Raw genomic sequence first — 21,155 nt, 5'->3', positions numbered from 1 at the left:
GTAAAGCTCCATGAATCCCTGGATGCAAGCAGCCTGCCACTGCTCCACAGTGCACCCTGACCCTAACTCTCACAGTGTGCACAGGATGAGGTCAGTAACTTTTTGCAGAGAGCTCAGCACTGTGTGCAGAGGGATCAGAGGAGTGAATGCAGCTTCCCTGCTCTGAGTCCCAGCTTGCTCAGAGCCCAGGGAGCTCCCAGGCTGAGACCACAGGCAGTGGGGTGACTGGCTAAGCTGTGGGTGGTGGAGTGTGTGCAAGCTGCTTCCCAGCTCGCCTTGTGGGATGGTGGTGGCCAGCTGCAGCTGTGAGCTGTGTGGCCAGCCTGCTGTGCTTCTGACTTCTTTCCTCACTGGCTCATGCAATCTTCATTGCTTTCCTTCCAGCTCGCTAAGAACTCCTGTTTTTTAGACCTCTAGAAATGCACTGCTTCCCTTCTTTATTTGTCTGTTGATAAAGTATTTTTATTTGAGAGGAAGATTTACAGAGAAATGAAAGACAGCAGGTGAGAGAGATTTGCAACGTGCTAGGTCACTCTCCAAAAATGCTGCCGCAGCCAGAGTTGAGCTGCTCCAGAGCCAGGAGCCAGGATCTTGGAGCTTCTTAGGAGGTTCCTACAGGGGTACAGCGCCCCAGTGACTTGAGCCATCCTCTGCTGCTTTCCCACGCCATAAGCAGGGAGCTGGATCAAAAGCGGAGCAACGCGGTCTAGAAGTAGTGTCCATACGGATTGCTGGCACTCCAAGTGGAGGATTAGCTGGCTGATCCACACTATCAGCCCCTCTTTGTTTATTTTTCTGTCCTATCACACATGCAGTCAGTATGACTTCCCCTATTCAGCCACCTTGGGTCTTAGCCATGTGGGTTCTTAGGGCTATCCTCAGTGAAAATCTAAAACTCACATGCATTCCAAGTTGATTTTAGGATGCTTAAGACTGTCGTATTGCCCAGTGTTCACCCTGAAATCATGTCAAGTTGCTGTCAGTTATGAAATAGCTACTCTGTGCCAGGCCCTTGTCTAAGTCTTAAGCTGAGCACTAACTTGAAGGGAAATGTTAATAATCATTCCCTGGAAGCCTCAGTGAGCCTGCAATTGATCACAGGTGCGTTCAACTCTACTAAGTTCTAGCCTGCCAAAATGCCGCGGGGTTTCTGACTTCACTTTTTTAAAGGGTTTTCAGTGCAGCATCAGGGCATGAACCATTTTTTAGTGCTAATTTGTAGCGCTTGCTCCAGAAGCAACGAAATTCCAGCTTTCTTCCTCGCCATGTGACAGTGACGCTGAGTGCACTCACAGTAAGCAGAACTTGCAGCACACTGACCCTTCCAACAGTGAATGACAAACGCAGAGGCTTCCGTTGTGCAGGGAGCCAGTTAGGAAGGGCTCCAGTCAGGCATTCCTCAGACAAACGCTCCCCCTGGTGGCCAGCAAAGGAGATGGTTTCAGAGACCTGCGTGTGAATTTCACAAGCTGAGTTTTACAGCCAGTTTATCTTATAACTGGCATGGTCAAGGATGGTCCTTATGTCATGAGACTGTCACAACTTTCTAATGTCAGCAGAACCTCTCAGCTTTAGCTCATGGATTCTGAATGAGATGATCCAGGGAACGTACTTTCCATGGCTGGCCCTGGTAGGATCCAGGCTGACACTACCTTTTCCCCAAGTCCTCCCAGGCAGTAAGACATTCTGCACTAGCTTCTGATTCACCCACAAGAGGAGGTACCTCCCAGAATTCATGAGGGGCGGGAAGCAGAGAGCATCTGGATAGAAACTGGAGTGGGAATCCCACTGCTGCTACCTTCTATCAGCTACTGGGCTGGGGGGAAGTTGGTTACTGAGCTCTCTGGTTGTCCAGGTGTCTGTAAGGCTGCAGCTGCTGCAGCTGATGCTCCACGCCCGATGATCAAGGACACTTGGAGTTCTGTGGAAGCACAGAGAGCAGCTGCTGAGGGACGCCCTTTGCAAGTCTTCTGACTTAACCAGTTCTCCTGCCATTGCTCCTTTGAGGAGGTCACACAACCGGAATCAGTGCAAATGCCTTAGAATTTTTTCCCTTTTCTCTCACTACATCCAGCAGAGCAGGCTGAGGACTTGCACACATGCTTGGCCTCTAGGTGAGGCCTTAGGCTGGCCTGCTGGCTTGGCATGCTTGTAGACCAGAATGGGAACCCATGGGTGTGCTTGGGTGCTGGTGGGTGGGCAGGACTCCAGGCCAGCACACCACCCCACTGGAAGCCAGGGCCCAGGAACCCACGTGCTGGTGCACGCAGGGACTGCAGCTTGCTCAAGGAAGGAGCTATGGGGTGTATGGGGGAGTTGCTGAGGAAGTATGTTACAGATGGGGGATGGCTTCTGGGAGACTTCCATCAACCAGACCACTTGTACTTGCAGGCAAGTGAGGGAACGGACTCTGAATGATTTGGAGGTGGGAAACTAGAGGACCATTCTGGATAAAATCAGTGCACTCACTCATGTAAAAAGCCTGAGCTGGGTGAGTTAGCATGAACCGTTACCCTCCAATGCACATGAAAGTGGGCCTGCCTGGCAGGGCTAGACCACAGTACCCACCAGTAAGTGTCAGAGCAGGGGATGGGTCATGTTAGGCTGAGCTATTACACTAACTGGAACCTGAGAGAACTGCTTTGGGGGCAGATTCTCTGGGGAATATGTGGGCTCTCCCCTGAAGGACAGCAATACCCACTGGTTTGCTCAAGTTCCGCGGGTGGTAATGAGCCAAACTAGCCAATATCATGGAACTCACTAACACTCAAGGGAACTGGAGTTAGGAATAGGTCAGGTGGTCTAGGCTACAGCACCTGCTGGCTGGTGCAATAGTCAAGATGGGATGCAACACATGCAAGTTCACATTAGGGTTCAGACTGGGTGCTGGCCAGGCTGGGCTAGGCTGCAGGACCTTCCAGCGTGCACTGAGACTGGGGGCAGACCAGGTAGAGCCAGGCTGCAGGAACCACTGGTGAATGCTGAGGTGAGGCAGATCATATCAGATGGGGCCACAGCACCCATTGGCACATGAAAGAACCCAGACCATTGCTCCCACTGGGAAGTGTGACAGCTGAGACTGGGATGGTCCAGGCTGCGCATGTGAGTGGACCTTGGGAGTGGGCCAGGCTAAGCTAGACAACTGCATCTTCTGGCACATGCAAGAGCCAGGATAAGAGCCAACTGGCTTGGTTTTGCCACAGCATCCACTGGCAAGTGCTGGGACAGGGTTAAGTCATGTCAGACTGGACTACAGTAACCCTGGAAAGTGCAAGAGCCAGGCTTGAGGGTGGGCCTAGTAGGGAAACTGAACACTCCTCTATTGGGCTGCAGCTCCTGTTGGTAGACATCAGAGCCAGGGCTGTGGGCGGGCCAGGCTGGACAAGGCATCAACAGGAAATTGGCATGCGTGTGGACTGGATTGTGGGGTGGGGAGGTCTTAGCTAAGCTGCAACACCCATAGGTGTATATGAAAGCCTGATTGGGATGTGGTGTGCCCCAGACTAGTCCACTGTTTATACTGGTTCTCTCAGGAACCAGGGCAGGGGCGGGCCTGGTGGGGATTTTGGGGAGTCACCCAAAGAAGACTAAAGTTGTGCTGGCTTGGATAAAGGCCAGGTCTGTCGCATGCTGGGTTGGGCTGGACCACAACACCCATTAGTTTACATGGGACATGGGACTGGGAATGGAACTGACCCGGCAACTACAATCACTGGTGTGTGCAGTCTGATGCATGAGGCTGCTGAACCAGACCTTTTACTTGTTGGCACATTTGCAACAATCAGATCTGGGATCGTTCCGGGTGAAATTTCTTGGGGGAATCTCAAAGTAGATCACATGGCTCAAAACTCTGGCCACATGGGGAATCATAGGATTTGTGGCCTTATCCTGGAAAACATGTGTCCCAACCTTCAAGTGCTGATGCCTTTGCAGGGGACAGCATGCCCAGGTGCATAGAGGGGACAAGATAGCCAGCTCATTCTAGCTGAAGAGGATGGCAAGTGCCATTGAAGAAGATGGAGAACAGAGCAGGCTGGACAACTCTTTTGGCTGAGCTGTGGCAGCAAGTGTCTGGGTGGGTCAATGGCTATTGGAAGGACTTTCTCAACCTTGGAGCAACAAAACCAACAGCATTTCAGAACTCTCAAAGCTACTCAAGCAATACCCTCAGAGCATTCGTCTTCATATCAGGGTTTCTAAGATGACAGTAAGTAAAAATGACCCATCCCTGTGTACTGATGAAGTTTCACACACAGACACACACACACACACACACACACACACACACACACACACCTCCCCTCCTAGATACAGGAGAAAATAATGAAAGAAAAGAAAACTTGCAAGCATTTGTACCCCCCATCTTCCCCCATGCCTTGACCCTCTACACCCTAATCAGTGACCCTCATGTGTGTGCATCCTTGTCAACTATGTAAGCATCAAAAAGAAAATTTATATATAAAAAGAACTTCCTTCCTTCTGTATAAGCATTTAAGCATACAAGGCCTAATATACATGGGTAAGGAACTAGTAAAGTATTAGGAAAACACCAAGAACCAGGGTTGTGCGCGAGTGGATTAAGCCCGCGTAGGTGTCTGCATCCCATGTGGGCACAACTTTGAATCCTGGTTGGTCCATCTCGGCCCAGCTCCCTGCTGATCTGCCAGGAGAAACAACAGAAGATGGGCCAAGTGCTTGAAGTCTCTGAGCTCACTTGGAATATCCAGATGAAACTCCTGCCTCCTGCATTGCTCTGGCCTACCTAAGGCCAGTGTGGCCATTTGGGAGTAAACTAGTGTTAGCTTTGCCAAACACCCAAGAAAGAAAAAGCCAGCCGAGTACAAACAGGCATTTATAAAGCAAAGAGAAGTCCTTCCTGGGCCTTTCCCCACGCTGCGGAAGAATGAGCAGGAGAGGAAGGAACAGCTAGTGGGAAAGACAAGCTGGGTAGCAGACAAAGGTTTTATGCCCCTCTGCCATGGGTGCTGGCATCAGTCCTGCTTGGGACCTGATAGGGCAAGAAATGTTCACCTTTGTCCATCATTGGCCCATACATGGCCTTGGCTGCCTTCAGGGTGTGCCAGATCTCTGGCTGAGGTCACTGTGGTGTCCACCCACTTCCTCTAACCGTGGTAACCATCAACCAGTGGATGAAAGATCTATGTTTCTCTTTGTCTCTTTCTCTCTGTAGCCCTGGCTCAGAAATAAATAAACAAATGCATAAATAAACCTCAAAGAAGGGGAAAAGTAAGGGGCCACTGTTATAGTCATGTAGAAGGTTAAGCTGTCACCTGCAGTGCTAACATCCCATATTGGCACCAGTTTGGACCCTGACTGCTCCACTTTCAATACAGCACCCTTATAATGTGCTTTGGAAAGCAGCAGAGGCCAGCCCAAGTGCTTGGGGCCCTGCAGCCGTGTGGGAGACAGTGAGGAAGCTCGAGGTTCCTGGCTTTGGTCTAGCTCAGTCCTGATCATTGTGGCCATTAAGGGAGTCAACCAGGAGATGGAAGGCCTCTCTCTACAATCCTACCTTTCAAATACACATGCCTTTGAAAAACATTAGTAAATTTAAAAGGCAATTAAAAGACACACCTGCATTTCATATTAAGCTCTTTAAAAGCAACTGCTGTGAAAGCCACCCTTCTGACTTAAGGCTGTGAAGGACTTGCTGCACGGTGCTGGGCAAGTGCAAGTGGATGTTTACCTGGGCACTCAGGAGTTTCCCCAACAGATTCGTTGGGGTCAATGGGACTGGGAATGGAACTGTTAGGTCACAACAAAAGGGAGCAAAAGAAAATGGAGCTCTTGTTTTTCCCACCCCTGCACAGGCATCCTCTAACAAAAGTGGCAGCAGTGTCTTCAGCCAGACTCCTGCATTTGTCCCACTCAATGAGTCACGCTTCTGCTGTGTGTTCTATGGGTTTGGAAAAGCACATATAGGGAGCCTGGTGTTATCTCACAGAGAAGTTTCAGTGCCCTCTGAATCTCTCTGAATGCTGACTCATCTTTATGTCCCCAACCTTTGGCTAACACTGAGCTTTTTGCTATTTCCATAGTTTCACTTTCCCCAGGATGGTATGGTGTTGGAGTATATAACATATATGCTTTTCAGATTGGCTTTTTTCACTTAATAATACACTCTTAGGTTCTTTCTGTGTCCCATGGCTTTAGAGCTTGTTTCTTCTCAGTGTACAAGGCAATGTAGGCAGCTGCCTACAGCTCAGGGGAAAAATAGCTTTAAAACTATGAATTAGTAAATGTAAAAATTTCTACAGTCCTAGAACTCACAATTCCAAATATGACTTTTAGGAAAGAATCTCTAAGTGGATTAAATACAATTCTGAAAATGTGAACAAGATGCAGAAAACACAGGCAGTTTGGATTGAGAAAGTAGCGTGCCCTGATGTCAAAGATTTAAAACTAAGGTAAAGGCTGGTGGCTGGTGTGTCGGGGTAATCCTCTGCCTGTGCCACTGGCATCCAGTGGGAGTGCCGACTCGTGCTCCAACTGCTCTACCTTCAACCCAGCGCCCTGCTTCTGGCCTGGGGAGGCAGCAGAGCATGGCCAAGTGCTTGTGCCCCTACACACAGACTGCCCCGCCTCTGGCTGGAGTGGGCATTTGAGATACAAACCGGTGGGTGAGAGGTCTCTGTCTCTTCTACTCCTTCAAGTAAAATAAATACATCTTTAAAAATCCCTAAAATAATACGTCACATTACAGTATTAAGTCCATAATATTTTTCCATAATCTTAGGTGGATCCTATTTTGGGAAATCACATATCACCATTGTTAATTTGAGGGAAAAGAAAAAGGTAATACCTCAATAGCCACAATTTGAAAAGGATGTTAGCTGTGTGTACCACTCGGAGCCTAGGTGGCGGCTCTGCTGCTGCACGGCGGAGCACCAGGGCTGAGCAGGGAGGCCACCAAGGGGCGCATGATATTGAAAATTAAGGCAGAAAGAACCTGCACTTTCTGTTTAAAGATTTTTCTTTGTTTATCTTACTGGAAAGGCAGATTTACAGCGAGAAGGAGCGACAAAGAAAAAGATCTTCATCTACGAGTTCACTCCCCAAGTGAGCGCAATGATCAGAGCTGAGCTGATCCTTAGCCAGGAGCTCCTAAATTACTTGCTAAAAAACAACAACAATGACAAAAACAACTGGAGGCTAGAGTAATCTTGATATTGAAGCTTGATGAAAATAAAGTGAAAAAGGAAACCACATGATTGTTTGAGAATATAATTTAAGCCCTAAAATGAATTAAGCCAAATATTTAAGGTAAGAACACATTATGAAAAAAGTCATAGCATAAATGGAAATACAATAAAATAATAATAACAGTTCTTAGTGTCCAGGCTGGCCTGGGAAGTTAAGCGAAGCATGTCGCAGATGTGGCATCTGGCCCTGCAGCTGCCATGGAGGAGGTAATTAGCTGGGCCCGACCAAACTTCCCAATTAACCATGGAGGACTCTACCAAGATGGAGAGAGCTGGAGAAGATGCCAGAGTCGTGCATGTGGATGTGTAAGCATAGACACACTGAAGGTCAAGGTGTGACCTTGAAAATGAGGAGGGAGGGGTTCCTAATGCTGCAATCTTGGAAATTTCTTTATTAAAAGAACCTCACCATCCAAATATAGTCCGTATTCAAGCTGTACTAATGTAGGATTGCAGCTTATAGCTCATCATTGAATTCCTTTTTTTTTATAACAAGAAATATTGGATTCAACCCCTCCTGGTCAGTTTATGGATTCCTTATTATTTAAGAGTTATTGTATCAAAAGGGAATTGTGTTTTGTCACTTTAGAAGAGTTGTTCACAAAGACAAATATTTATTGATTGATCACAAAGCAGCTATTAAACTAGCTGGTGTGGCCCTCATCAGAACTTTTGTCACACCTGTGGCAGTGTGCACACAAGAGGATGCAGCGCTCTGAGGGGAAGGGGAGCTGCAGCCGGCTCATTACTCAAGCCCAGTTGGTGTTTGGGATAGGCACCATATTTGCAGAATCAACAACTAAGAAACCACATTTTCATGGAGATTTAGGACCTTATCCATTCTCCAGGACTCCCAGCAATGACGCCAGCCCAGCAGTGGAGTTGTTACAGGACTGTAAGAATACCTGTTCTAGGGCCCAGCAGCGTGGCCTAACGGCTTAAGTCCTCGCCATGAACGTCCCGGGATCCCATATGGGCGCCGGTTCTAATCCCGGCAGCTCCACTTCCCATCCAGCTCCCTGCCTGTGGCCTGGGAAAGCAGTCGAGGACAGCCCAAAGCTTTGGGACCCTGCACCCACATGGGAGACCCGGAAGAGGTTCCAGGTTCCCAGCATCGGATCTGCGTGCACCAGCCCGTTGCGGCTCACTTGGGGAGTGAATCATCGGACAGAAGATCTTCCTTTCTGTCTCTCCTCCTCTCTGTATATCTGACTTTGTAATAAAAATAATAAATCTTTAAAAAAAAAAGAATACCTGTTCTAGATGGGAACCAGGAAGCTTATCATCCCATGTTAGAAAGTTGGATGGGATTCACAAGGATCCACTCCTGAAAACGTTCATCCATGATCCTGCTGAACATATTTCTGGTAACGGGCAGATGGATTTGTTAGCTAACTGAACACCAGACTTTCCAGAGAACTGGCTACAGAGTGAGTTGAAGCTGGCCAACTAGCAGAGCAGTGGTTGTGTCAGGTTAATGGGCTAACTGGTTGGCAATGAACTAGCTGGCTGCAGGATGGGTGAAGGGTGAGCTATACCTTAGAAGAACCAAAAAAAACCAGCAGGAACCAAGCAGCTTTGTCTGCAGGCAAAGGAAGGGTTGTCAACGGAGCCTAGGAAGGAGTGTGCTATCTGCATTTCCTGAGGAAGGAAGATGAGCAAATAGATCCAAGGGGTGATGGCAGGAAAACTGCAGTAACCCCACGACCAGCCTTTTATTCTTACTGCCTTTGAGAGTGAGTCACCAAAAGACCTGGGAAAATGGAGCCCCTCCTTCATGCTAGCAGAGGGAGAGCACTTCAGCATTACACAGAGTGACCGCAAACCCTCCACACTTCTGCTGCCTGTAGCCCACTCTTCAGTGTCTCCTCCTGCTTATCCCCCTTGACTTTCCCCAGAATTCTCCAGGTTCTTCAGTTGCCCCCTACTCTTACTGTCTTTTGAGCTGCCATCACTTCTGGGTTTCATTTCCTGTAGCCATCCTCAACTTCCTGGAATTACTCAACCCCAGGTGGCATTTGGAATGGCCACCATCCTCAACTTCCTGCACTTCTGTGGTCTCGCTGTGTTTGTTTTTCTACAGACACATTCTGTCTCCTTAAGGAGTAAAGTCCTAGCAAGGGGTTGGTTCATCTCGCACCAGAGGGCTTGGGTTCAAGTCCCAGCTCTGGCTCTGATTCTAGCTACTTGCTGATGCACACCCTGGAAGCAGCAGCAACAGCTCAGGTGCTTGCGTCCTGTCATCTGCCCCAAACTGCCTTCTGGGTTCCTGGCTTCACATGGCCCAGTTTCAGCTGCTGCAAACATTTGGGAATTCAAATAGCAGAGCAGAAATATTCTCTGTCTTTCTGCCTTTCAAATGAATAAAAATAAATTCAAAAAAGAAAAAATGTCTCCAAAACATTTGAAATTCAACAGGAAAAAGCAGAAAGCCTTTCTGCATTTCTAGGTGCATAGAGACCAGATGAAGGAATACTCCAGACAGGATGCAGAAGTTCCAGTGACACAAGGGCTTGTAAAGGTGAGTTTCATATTTAAGAGCTGGCTGGATATTACAAAGAAACTAAAAATGACTGCTGGCTGGAATGAGAAATCAACTGAGGAGCTATTCAGGGAAGTACAAAAATTTTTCATGAGAAGGGGAAAGGAGAAATAAAAGCAAAGAACGGTTTGTATCAAGGAAGTGGTAGCTGAAGAGAGACTGGATCAGGGTCTCCCTTGCAAAAATGGTGGATTCCAAGTTTTAGCACACTGCTCGGAATGAAATACAGAGGAAATTCCTAGACCTGTAAGTGGATGTTACAGGTGTGGAAACATTCTAAGGGAGAAAGGGGAAGATAACCCTCCTCGTGGCTTTTGATGAAGACTGGGGGGAGGGGGCGCTGGGGTTCTGTCTGTGTGAGATTTACCAGGAAGGAAGAGGAAGAGGAAACACTTTGGTTGCCTCTGTGACTGTTTATTCTTCCTTGACACATCAGCCAAAGATCAACAATGGCAGGGGAAGGGAGAGTTCTCCAGGTGTGAATCTCTTCTCAAACGCTGTCAGACTGGGCTCTGCACACACTGTGGCCATTGTCTCGGGGTCCAGTCTTCCCATCCTTACACCTTATGCCACCTGTTTGTGGCCGGAGAGTAGAATCTGGCTCTTGGGGGCTCTCACCCAGATACAAGGGAGACAAAAACAACCTGGTGCTTTTGCTTCCAAACTCCTGAGCCTATCTCTGGGGAACAGCCTGGGTGTGCAGAAGCCATGGCAGTCACTATCTCATTAGTTGAAGGGAGCAGAAACTTGACTTTTGCTGGGACCCTGCTAGTGAGCACCCCACATCAGCTCAGAAACTATTTTTTTCTTGTTTGAGAAAAATTTCCCCTTAACTTTATTTTTGTTAAGATTTATTTATCCTTATTGCAAAGTCAGATATACAGAGAGGAGGCGAGGCCTTTCATCTGATGATTCATTCCCCGAGTGACTGCAACAGCCAGTGTTGAGTCGATCCGAAGCCAGGAGCCAGGAAATTCCTCTAGGGCTTGCACACGGGTGCAGCGTCCCAAGGCTTTGAGCCATCCTCAACTGCCTTCCCAGGCCACAAGCAGGGAGCTGGATGGGAAGTGGGGCTGCTGGGATTATAACTGGCACCCATAAGTGAACCCAGGGTGTTCAAGGCAAAGAATTTTGGCCACTAGGCCACTGCACCAGGCTCTCCCCTTAAGTTTCATTCAAAATCTGCTCCTTTAGATGTTTCAGTTATGTTCTGATTAGTGAAGTGAGACTAGTGGGCAGTATTGGCTTCCAGGCCTGCCCTGCCTCCTACTCCCTGAGCTTGTTTTTTGACTCAGAATACAGAAGGGCACTGTGCATTCCCCAGCGGTCTTGGCATCATGGCCAGCAGGTTTGGCCTGGAGGCAGGTGCCCGGGGATCCTGCATGCGCTCCAAGGAAGCCCAGCAATTGTGCCCAGCCCCCCTGGCTGCTCCTCAGTGACCCTCAGTGATTTCACCAGTGTGCACTAATGTTGTGTGTTTTTTTTTTTTAAAGATTTATTCATTTTATTACAGCCAGATATATACAGAGGAGAGACAGAGAGGAAGATCTTCCGTCCGATGATTCACTCCCCAAGTGAGCCGCAATGGGCCGATGCGCGCCGATCCGAAGCTGGGAACCTGGAACCTCTTCTGGGTCTCCCACGCGGCTGCAGTGTCCCAATGCATTGGGCCGTCCTCAACTGCTTTCCCAGGCCACAAGCAGGGAGCTGGATGGGAAGTGGAGCTGCCGGGATTAGAACCGGCGCCCATATGGGATCCCGGGGCTTTCAAGGCGAGGACTTTAGCCGCTAGGCCACGCCGCCGGGCCCTGCACTAATGTTGTTAACCTGCCCCCCAATCTGTCCTCCCTACACTCCCAGATCTTCATCCTGGAAAGGTTGCCAGGCCCTGTTCCCTCTAGGCCATGACCAGAAAGAAGAGAGGGCCTCCGTAGCGCACATGCTTAGCCCATTTTGAGTTTAGAACTACAGGTCAATCTGCACTGGGTCAAAGGACGCCTTCCCCACCTGCCTCTGCAAGGGTGCTCTTTGTCTTCCACCCCATCCCGTAGCCAGGCTATGCAAGCAGCTGTTCTGTAGGACAACAATAAGCTAGCATGGTTCCTTGAAGCCTTGTGAAAGGGTTTGGGAAAGGTTGGCAAAGCAAAGCTGTGGTTGTGCCAAAACAGTTTTCCTGGTGTAAGCCCATGGCAGTGTGAGGCAGGCCCAGGTCTTGTCCCCACCTCTGATTATACTATAGGATTTTATGGGAACCCAACGCTCACCATGTCTCCCATCCAGATCTCCTGACATATGCTGACTGCTGGATGTAGAGGACGTATCTTTAAATCAGCCACAGCTGAGAATGGAGGTTCCACTTAGGAAGCAAAGCAGCCTTCCTCGGCCTGTGCTCACAGCAGCAGGTGCACAGCCGTGGCTGCTTGGCGTGGAGAGCAGGGCCAGCATCCCTGCAAAAGGCTGCTGCTGAATGACAGCAGGACCAGGACCATCCACCAAGGAGCTCCCTCTGCAAACCTGATAAGTGAGGATGAGGGGAGTGAGCAGGAAGCTGACAAAAATGACCTGCTGGGTCACACAGTGCTGAGTGTCCTTGTTGGAGCTCTGAAGCGTGAAAGCTGATGACACTGCAATCTCCCTGACCTAGAGTAATCCCAGGCAGGGAGAGCCTCCCCAGGGGGGAGTTATCCTTCTGGGATCCAGAGAGCAATTCACTGAATAGCTGAAGCACCCAACGGGACCAGGACAACATGGCTTCAACAAGACAAAAACAAGCACATAGAGGGCCATGTTAGAGATCTTTGTAATCGGAAAATTAAGAGATGGTTAACAGACTCAGGAATTTTAAAGTATCAGGTCATATTGTTTAAAAAAAAATACTGCTTAATTTTAGCAATAAACAACTGTGTGGCTCCAGCTAGTTTCCTATGGGAAGGAAAGGAGAGTCAGCTGGCATTAGACCACAGCTGGTGAGGTGTTATTAGACACTATTGGACACTAGTCTAGTATTCCAGGTCAGTCCAGATGTCAGGGAAGTGCCAGCACATGATGGGGTGAGAGTTTTAACTACAAATCCATCCTATCTCAGGGAAAGAGGCAGAATGCCTATACCATGATTGGCTGTGACAGCCAATCCTTATGCATTGCCTATCAATTGTTTGACCCAGCTCTGTGGATTGTATCCTTTCAATCAAGCTCTAGAACTTTTCAAAGACCAAGAAAATACTATCTACAGATTCCAAGTGTGCCTATCGGTGGTAAACACTTTTGGGAAAATCTGGGCAGAGTTGCGTCTTATAACTAGTTAGAGGAAAGGAATTCTTATTTGGGAAATTCGTAAAACAAATCCTCTAAAATCTCTTACATGTAGCAGAAGTGGCTGGGCAGACCTCCCTGCTGTGGAACCCTGGGTCAGTTCCTGAGGATCTGTGTCTGGCATCTTATACTCCTATACTTCATCACCGTGTGGCAAAAAGGACTCCTCTCCCAGATTCTGCTTGTTGAGCGTACAGCCCATCACTTCCAGCCCAGGGCCTCAGGGCTCATTAAGACCTGCAAGAAAGACAGGCTCCTTGCTTCCTGACTACTAGGCCAGCCCTGCAAACAGCAGAGAAAGAGTGGATGGGTACTCAGGTTAGAGGACTGGTAAATGAGATCCAAAATGGTGAAAGACTAGGGAGCACTGTGTAGATCACCAGAATGGCCCTTAAAAATGGTTGTGAGAAAAGCGTAACTACATGCTGGCTCAAACCATGGGACAGTGGAGGGAAACCAGCCGGAATGTCTGTACTGGAGAGAGCAGAGACAGGAAAGCCTGGGCAGAATGGCTCAAATGCTCAGGACAAGCCCCAAGCTCAGGACAGGATCAGCTCCCCACAGGTGCAGACAAACTTTCCTCAAGTGCAGACCACCTTCCCTCAGGTGCAAACCAACTCACCTCAGTCATAGACCAGCACCCCTCAGGCCCAGAGCAGCTCCCCTCAGACACTGCCCAGCTCTCCTCAGGTGCAGACCAGCTCTCCTTCGGCTCAGGGCAGCTCCCCTCAGACCAGACCTGCTTCCCTCAGACACAGGTCAGCTCCCCTCAGTTGCACAGCAGGTCTCCCTGGGTGCAGCCCAGCTCTCCTTAGGTGCAGATCAGCTGCCTAGGTGCAGCCCAGCCCCCCTCACATGCAGAGCAGGTCCCCTCAGGTGCACAGCAGGTCCCCTCTGGCATACAGTAACTCCCTCTCCATTGTAGCCTCCTGTAAATCTGTAAAACACCCTGTCCATCAGGGAAGCAGTTTTAGAGATGGAGAGGTCTGCCACTCCCTCATCTGGCAATGCATTTAACCTTTAATTTACCTCAAACCTATTTCTTGTTGTTTTGCTTTGGCACAGGTGTTACCAGAAAAGCCTGGTGGGTTCTTTCCTCAGTTTAGTGTAGATATAAAAGGCCAGCAATCTGTTGCAGACAGAAAAGTTTATTTGTGAAGAAATCAGGTGAACAGGGAAGGGAGAGGGAAGAGGAAAGCACCTCCCAAGAGAAAGCCAGGAGGTGGGGTGCCTCTGAAAAGGGGAGGGGGAGAGAAAGACAACAAAGGTTTGAGGAAGGGTTTGGGATTATAAGCATTCCCTGATCCCTTCTTGTTGGGAGGGAACTTACAGGTCAGATGCTCCCCTTTGGTGATCTCTTAATCAATTATGAAGTGGATTGGTAATGTTGATGCCACCCACTGCACAGTGTGGCCAAGACCTCAGCAGGCCTGGATGGTCTCAACAGGAACAAGAACTGAGCTTTTAGAAGCAGATCTGCAAACTGGATCAATGAAAGGAGCTGGCAGGGGTTCATTAGACTGGGAGGCAGGGCAGCACCTCCATCCTAACGTGCACCCACTCAGTGTTCTGCACAGATGCTGCTGTCTTTTGGGATCACAAAATCTTCCAAATGATGGTGTTGCTCATTACTGCCTCTGCAGGATGGTCCCACACTGGACACATTGGTCTACTCTTGGTGAGTATGGGGGTCCTGGGGAATATTCATGGCTACAATTAATGCCTTTTACCTCTTCCTTTCCCACAGCTTGTCACCAGAGTTAGCGGGCTGCAGTGTTTCCTTCCCTTGGAGTCTTAACAATCAACATCAGCTTGCTCAGTAGAAACTTTCATTTTCTTGTGACCAGTAAAGGAGAAAGCATAGAGGCATAGTTCCCCAAATAAGTGGCTTACCTGAGAGTCACTTCGCCAGAGCTTTCACAGCAAAGGGCAGGAGTGCCCAGGATGCAGCAAGAGGGAGAGATGCCCTCCCTACCTTTAAGGTTCATCTTCATGTTAACTTGTGTGTTCAAACACCTGACTCTAAGTGGCCTCTTGTGGCTTTGTCTGTGGTGACCTGACCCCCTCTGAGTACAAGATCATCTCATCAGTTTTCCTGGTTGTTCTCTGAATGAACTCAAGGGTCTAAACCTTTTTGGACTCCCTTGACAAATCCTAGGGCCCACTTTCTGTCTAAATCCTACATTCTTAGTGATAACACCCAGGGACAGTTGCCATAGCAGATATAAGTTTGTCTTTGAGGTCATCTTCAATAACCAAAGGCCAGGCCAAATGAAAGCATTTAGGTCTCAAAAAGACATCACTGCTTGATCTCCAAGGGGATCTAACCAGATCACTGCCAATCTCTGCAGAAGGCTACCTTCTCTTACTTTGAAGAGGACTGGTTCTTCATTGCAAATAACCCGTGGTCATCATTGAGGAAGTAAAGATGATAATTGGGAAGAAGAAAACAATCTCTGTGTTAGAGGAGACAATCAGTTCTATGTTATGGCATAGATACTTCTTGCTTCGAAATATAGACTGTCCTTATGTATACTTATATATCACATAGAATTTCCAAAATTCTGTGGTGTCTCTATGTTGGGAAGGTGAATATACCAAATTCCCATGCCATTAGCTCCCTTGTCTGTGCCACTTTGGCAAGCCGGCAGGCCAGGCACCTGGCACATGTTCTGCCAGTCAACGGGTCCATGAACTGCCACGCAGGTCCTGGACTGCATGCCACTGGTGTCTGTAAAGGACAGGCTGGATGCTCAGCCAGTTCAGTGAGCCACCACTAGGGGAGCTGTGGCATTCCTGTGTTCATTTCTCCCATCTCTGTGAATAAAGACTTGCAAAAGATATCTCAGTTACTCTTTTTTCTGAACCGGATCTAGTTTCCCAGGAGACAAACTTCTGAATTATTCTGTGCTGCATGAGTTTAGTACAAGGATGCACTTAGCACCACAGACATAGTGCACACTTGCTTTTCTCACTTCCAGCAGACCAGGAACCTCCTAGCTAGGGGAGAGAGGTAAGAAAGGGTGTGTAGACCCTGCAGCTCTGCCATAGGCTCTCAGCCCTGGTGATAGGCCTCACTGCTCGCATTCCATCAATGAGGGAACTCAAGCACCATCACATGGCCCAACAGGCACACACAATTGGGAACCTGACCTGCCTGCTGAGAGCTCCCATGTAGGGACCTTTCCACGTTAGAGCACCTCCTTCCTAACTTCTATGTCAGGAGGTTTCTGTCTTTAATAAATCCTGTTTTGGGGGCCCAGCGGCATGGCCTAGCGGCTAAAGTCCTTGCCTTGAACGCCCCGGGATCCCATATGGGTGCCGGTTCTAATCCCGGCAGCTCCACTTCTCATCCAGCTCCCTGCTTGTGACCTGGGAAAGCAGTCGAGGATGGCCCAATGCTTTGGGACCCTGCACCCGCATGGGAGACCTGGAAGAGGTTCCTGGTTCCCAGCTTTGGCTCGGCGCACACACTTGGGGAGTGAATCATCGGACGGAAGATCTTCCTCTCTGTCTCTCCTCCTCTCTGTATATCTGACTTTGTAATAAAATAAATAAATCTTTAAAAAGAAAAAAAAACCTGTTTTGGAGGGGCAGCACAATGGCTCAATTGGAGGATTCTCTACCTCAAATCACCATCCCATATGGGCACCAGTTAATGTTCAGCTCCTCCATCTCCACCCAGCTCCCTGCTAATAGACAAGGAAGACAGTAGAGAACAGCCCAAAGCCTTGGAACCCGGTATGCAAATGGGAGACCCCGAGAGACCTCTTGACTCCTGTCTTCAGCTCAGCTCCGGGCACTGTGGCCATCTGAGGAGTGAACCAGCAGATGGAAGAGCTTTCTCTTCATCTCTCCTCCTCTCTTTAGATCTGCCTTTCCGATAGAAACACAAATTTTTTTTAAAAAGTAAATCCTAGTTTTGCTCACATGAAAATTCTTTTTTATAACATCAATATTTATTGCTTCATATGAATGCTGTATTGAGAGCCCAAGCATTCAGGTTACACACAGAAATTATACAATGATGTACCACTTTATAAAGGCAGTGAACACAGGACAGTCGACAAAATCCACTTTACAGAAATTTTAAAATTCTAAATAACAAAAAGTACAGCGGAGGAAACAGGTATAAATTTGGCAGCCAGTAATTTTGACACGGAAGTTGCAGCTCACATGACTTTAAATATGTGAATTTTAAAATGCTGAATATAGAGTAATCATTGTGCTTTGTGTTTATTTGAAAAATACAACACTGGCTGTCAAAGAAGTATGTTCAAAATATTTAATTCACTTCAAAATGTCATACAAATTAATTTGGCTTCTCTGTGCCCCTAACACTCTGCTTAGCTCAGGGACGTTGCTGAAGCAATATATTAATTATTCCAGTACAGTGGTGTTTCTTACCATTGACATTTGTGTACTCTAGAATAATTTAGAAAAAATGTGTAGGAAAGCAAGCAAAAAGTCAAGGAACCAGCCTGGATCTTCTGAGCTGCTTTGTGTCAGCGGGGTAAGCGCCCATTCTCTAACACAGCAGGCTACTGTCGGAGCCCAAGTTCAAGAGAAGCACGTCTTCTCATCAACAACCATGTTTCCTCCCCAGGCCCCTCAGGGGCAGACACAAGGACCGCAGCTTCAACAGATTCCTGGGGATGTGTTTAACCTGGGGTCTCAACAGACAAGGTGTGCAGGGCTTCACAAGGGCCAGATTTTAAAGTATTCAGGAGAGAAAGAAAATGCCTTCTGAAAGAGATGAACTCAATCATTACCAATAGAAAAAGTAACCATTGTATTCATCTCTTATAGAAACAGAAAAATATAACATTTCCCCTCTTAAAAAAGTATATATGTATATGTGTGTGTGTGTGTGTGTGTGTATGATTTAAAGTTCCATTGTACACAAACAATAAAACCTGGAAATCCCCATGAAACCGTACAATTCACATGTTAAAATATTGAAACTACGACCAAAACAGGAAAACGGCCAAAGTACTCACACACAAGACAAACAGCTTTCTTTCTGAGGCAGGCCCAGGGGTCAAAGGCCAGGGCTTTAAAGGCAGTCAGGAGGAGGGGTTGCTTGTTAGGGGTCACCTACCCAATCTGTAGCCACAGCTGCCTCCCCCACCAACTGCCACTTTTATCAGTGCCAGCTGCAGCTGCTTCCTGCTAGACCAGGTTAAAAACCGCAAAATCAGTGGCACTTTCTGAAAACTGAGGTAAGCTTGAGCATTTTGCCCTGCCTCCTCTCTGCTGGGTATTTCTTCAAGCTTTGAGTGCACCCCTGATCAGTTCCTGGCCCTTTGTCTCCATGCAGAGCTGAGGAGTGTCTGCCTCTGACTCATTCTTGGGATAGGATCAGTCAGCTTGCAGCACTCGGGGCCCCAGTGAGCCTAGTAATGCCACTTGGGACTGAAGAACACTGTTTCTGGGAGAGTAACCCCCAAGTCATTACCTCCAGCCATCTGATTTGTTGAAGGACAGAATGGTGAATTCTATAGGCTCTAGGTTGAAGGTTACTGTCTTACAATGTTGGGGTACAGTGGCACAGTACAGGTAGTATGCAGTCAAGGATGTTTACATAGGTTTAGAAACCACAGGGAAGAAATAAAGGTGGTTCCACTTGTCATTACTTTTTTTTTTTTTTGTAACTACTCTTGATTACTTGACGGCAATAGTTTAGGTTTCAAAGTGTATGACTTTGAGCTGCTTAGCATCAGACATCTAAATGGTCAAAGTTCGGAATCTTCCATGGGAAGACCAAATATTGTTCCAGAATTTAAGCACACTGACATTGGAAGGCATCTTCTCCATGTGCCTATTTTCTAGTTCTCTTGTCATCATAAACTGGAAAACAGCATATTGTAAGTAACCCATCCTAGCTGATACAAATGAGCTTGCTGGGCCTGGCACGATGGCTCAATGGCTAAATTTTCACTTGCAATCAGCAGGATTCCCTATGGGCACCCGTTCCTGTCCCACCTGCTCCACTTCCCACACAGCTCCCTGCTTGTGGCCTAGAAAAACAGTGGAGGATGGCCCAAGTCCTTAGAACCCTGCACCCACATGGGAGACCTGGAAGGATTTCCAGACTCCTTTCTTCAGGTCGGCTCAGCTCTGGCTGCTGTGACCACTTGGAGAGTGAGCTAAGCAGTAAAAGATCTTCTGTCTATCTTTCTGCAAATCCGCCTTTCCAATAAGAAAATACATAAATCAGAAAAACTGAGGTTACTGAAAAGCAGTGTTTTGGAAGAAAGCAAATGATTGTCATTGCTGTAATCTATCCCTGCTCATTTGACAGTAAGCATTATTTAAGGAGATGCAGAGCATACACAGGCAACATCACCACAGAGTTAAAATCCTCAAAAATGAAGTTGCTATTCTTCAGACAACGCAGGAACTCAAGATAACTGCATTTCTAAGAAGTTAGCAAGAGCAGATCTAGCACATTATTAGCAAGGGAACTAAATTATAGGGATCAGAGAAGAAGTAAGCAAAATTGAGAAATAAAAGCAATACAAATGATCAATAAAATGTTTTATTAAAAGATAAAGCTGAGAAACATTAAGCCAGACTAATGAAGCAAAACCTAAAATGTTAAAAAGGAGACACTACAACTGAATGCTTACTAAAATCAAAATGGCTGCTGGCAAACAAGACAAATGCTGGTGACAACATGGAGAGGAAAACAACACTGTGGGTGGGCTGTGCGCTGTGCAGTCACTGTGGGCAGCAGTGTGGAGATCCCATCAAACACTGGACATGCATGTCTGTCTGATCCAGAGATTGCCCTACTCCAGACCCAGCCAAAAGACATTAAATCATTGTGTCAAGTAGATATTGGCTCTGTCCTGCTTATTGCAGCATTGTTCACACAAACTGAGATGTGAAAACACCTAGCATCCCTAATAATCCAAGACAGGTGTTGTAGCTGATCAAGGTGAAGGTCCAGGTGAGGCCAGTGTTGTGGTGCTGCACATGAAGCTGCCACCTGCAGCACCAGCATCTCATATGTGTACTATTTCCTGTCCTTGCAGCTCCACTTCTGATCCAGGTTCTCTGCTGGTGGACCTGGGAGGGACGCGGAGGATGATCAGGTCCTGGGCCCCTGCACCCATGTGCAAGAAAGCCCCTGCCTCCTGGCTTCAATCTATCCCAGTGCTGGCCATTGCAGCTATGAGGAGTGAGCCAGTGGGTGGAAGATCGCTCTTTCTGTATAATGTACACTATGCATCGGTGACTCTAACTTTCATATAAACCAGGAAATTTAGAAAAAAAACTATCACTGCTTGCCATCATCCCCAAATGGAGTGCTGAATCAAGATCTACCTGCTTTGGGGCCCGGCGGCGTGGCCTAGTGGCTCAAGTCCTCGCCTTGAACGCCCCAGGATCCCATATGGGCGCCGGTTCTAATCTCGGCAGCTCCACTTCCCATCCAGCTCCCTGCTTGTGGCCTGGGAAAGCAGTGGAGGACAGCCCAAAGCTTTGGGACCCTGCATCCGCGTGCGAGACCTGGAAGAGGTTCCTGGTTCCCGGCTTTGGATCGGCGCGCACCAGCCCGTTGCGGCTCACTTGGGGAGTGAACCATCAGATGGAAGATCTTCCTCTCTGTCTCTCCTCCCCTCTGTATATCTGCCTTTCCAATAATAATAAATCTTTAAAAAAAAAAAAAAAGATCTACCTGCTTTGTTTCCAATGGAGCTTCCAATGATGTACCTGGGGAAGGCAGCACTTGCTGGATGAAGCACCCGGGTCCCTGAGCCCTCTGTGGGAGAACTGGGTGAGATTCCCAGCTCCTGATTTCCACCTGGTCCAGCCCTGTCTGTTGCAGTCATGTGGGGAGTGAAGCAGCAGATGAGAAAGCCTTCCACCTCTCACTTGCTCCCTCTTTACCTCCCTGCCTCCTTTTTTCTTCATCCTCCTTCTCTTTGATGCTCTGCCTTTTAGCCCAGATCTACTATATTGAACTCAATTACTTTGTTTAGATGTTGAACAACATCACTCTTACCTCATTAATCAATCACTAAGCTCAAGAAAACCGCTTACTGTTTCAACATAAAGTCTAAGGGCTTGGC

The 21,155-nt window shown here is 47.9% G+C and overlaps 1 pseudogene; it reads left to right on the top strand.

Moving 5' to 3' along the window:
* Positions 1-7,386: 7,386 nt before the first annotated feature.
* Positions 7,387-21,155, top strand: part of LOC131479029 (cyclin-dependent kinase 1-like) — a 36,548-nt pseudogene continuing 22,779 nt past the window's right edge.

The sequence above is a fragment of the Ochotona princeps genome, unplaced genomic scaffold (assembly GCF_030435755.1).
Source record: "Ochotona princeps isolate mOchPri1 unplaced genomic scaffold, mOchPri1.hap1 HAP1_SCAFFOLD_141, whole genome shotgun sequence".
Lineage (NCBI taxonomy): Eukaryota > Metazoa > Chordata > Mammalia > Lagomorpha > Ochotonidae > Ochotona > Ochotona princeps.
This window is presented reverse-complemented; position numbering and strand designations above follow the sequence as displayed.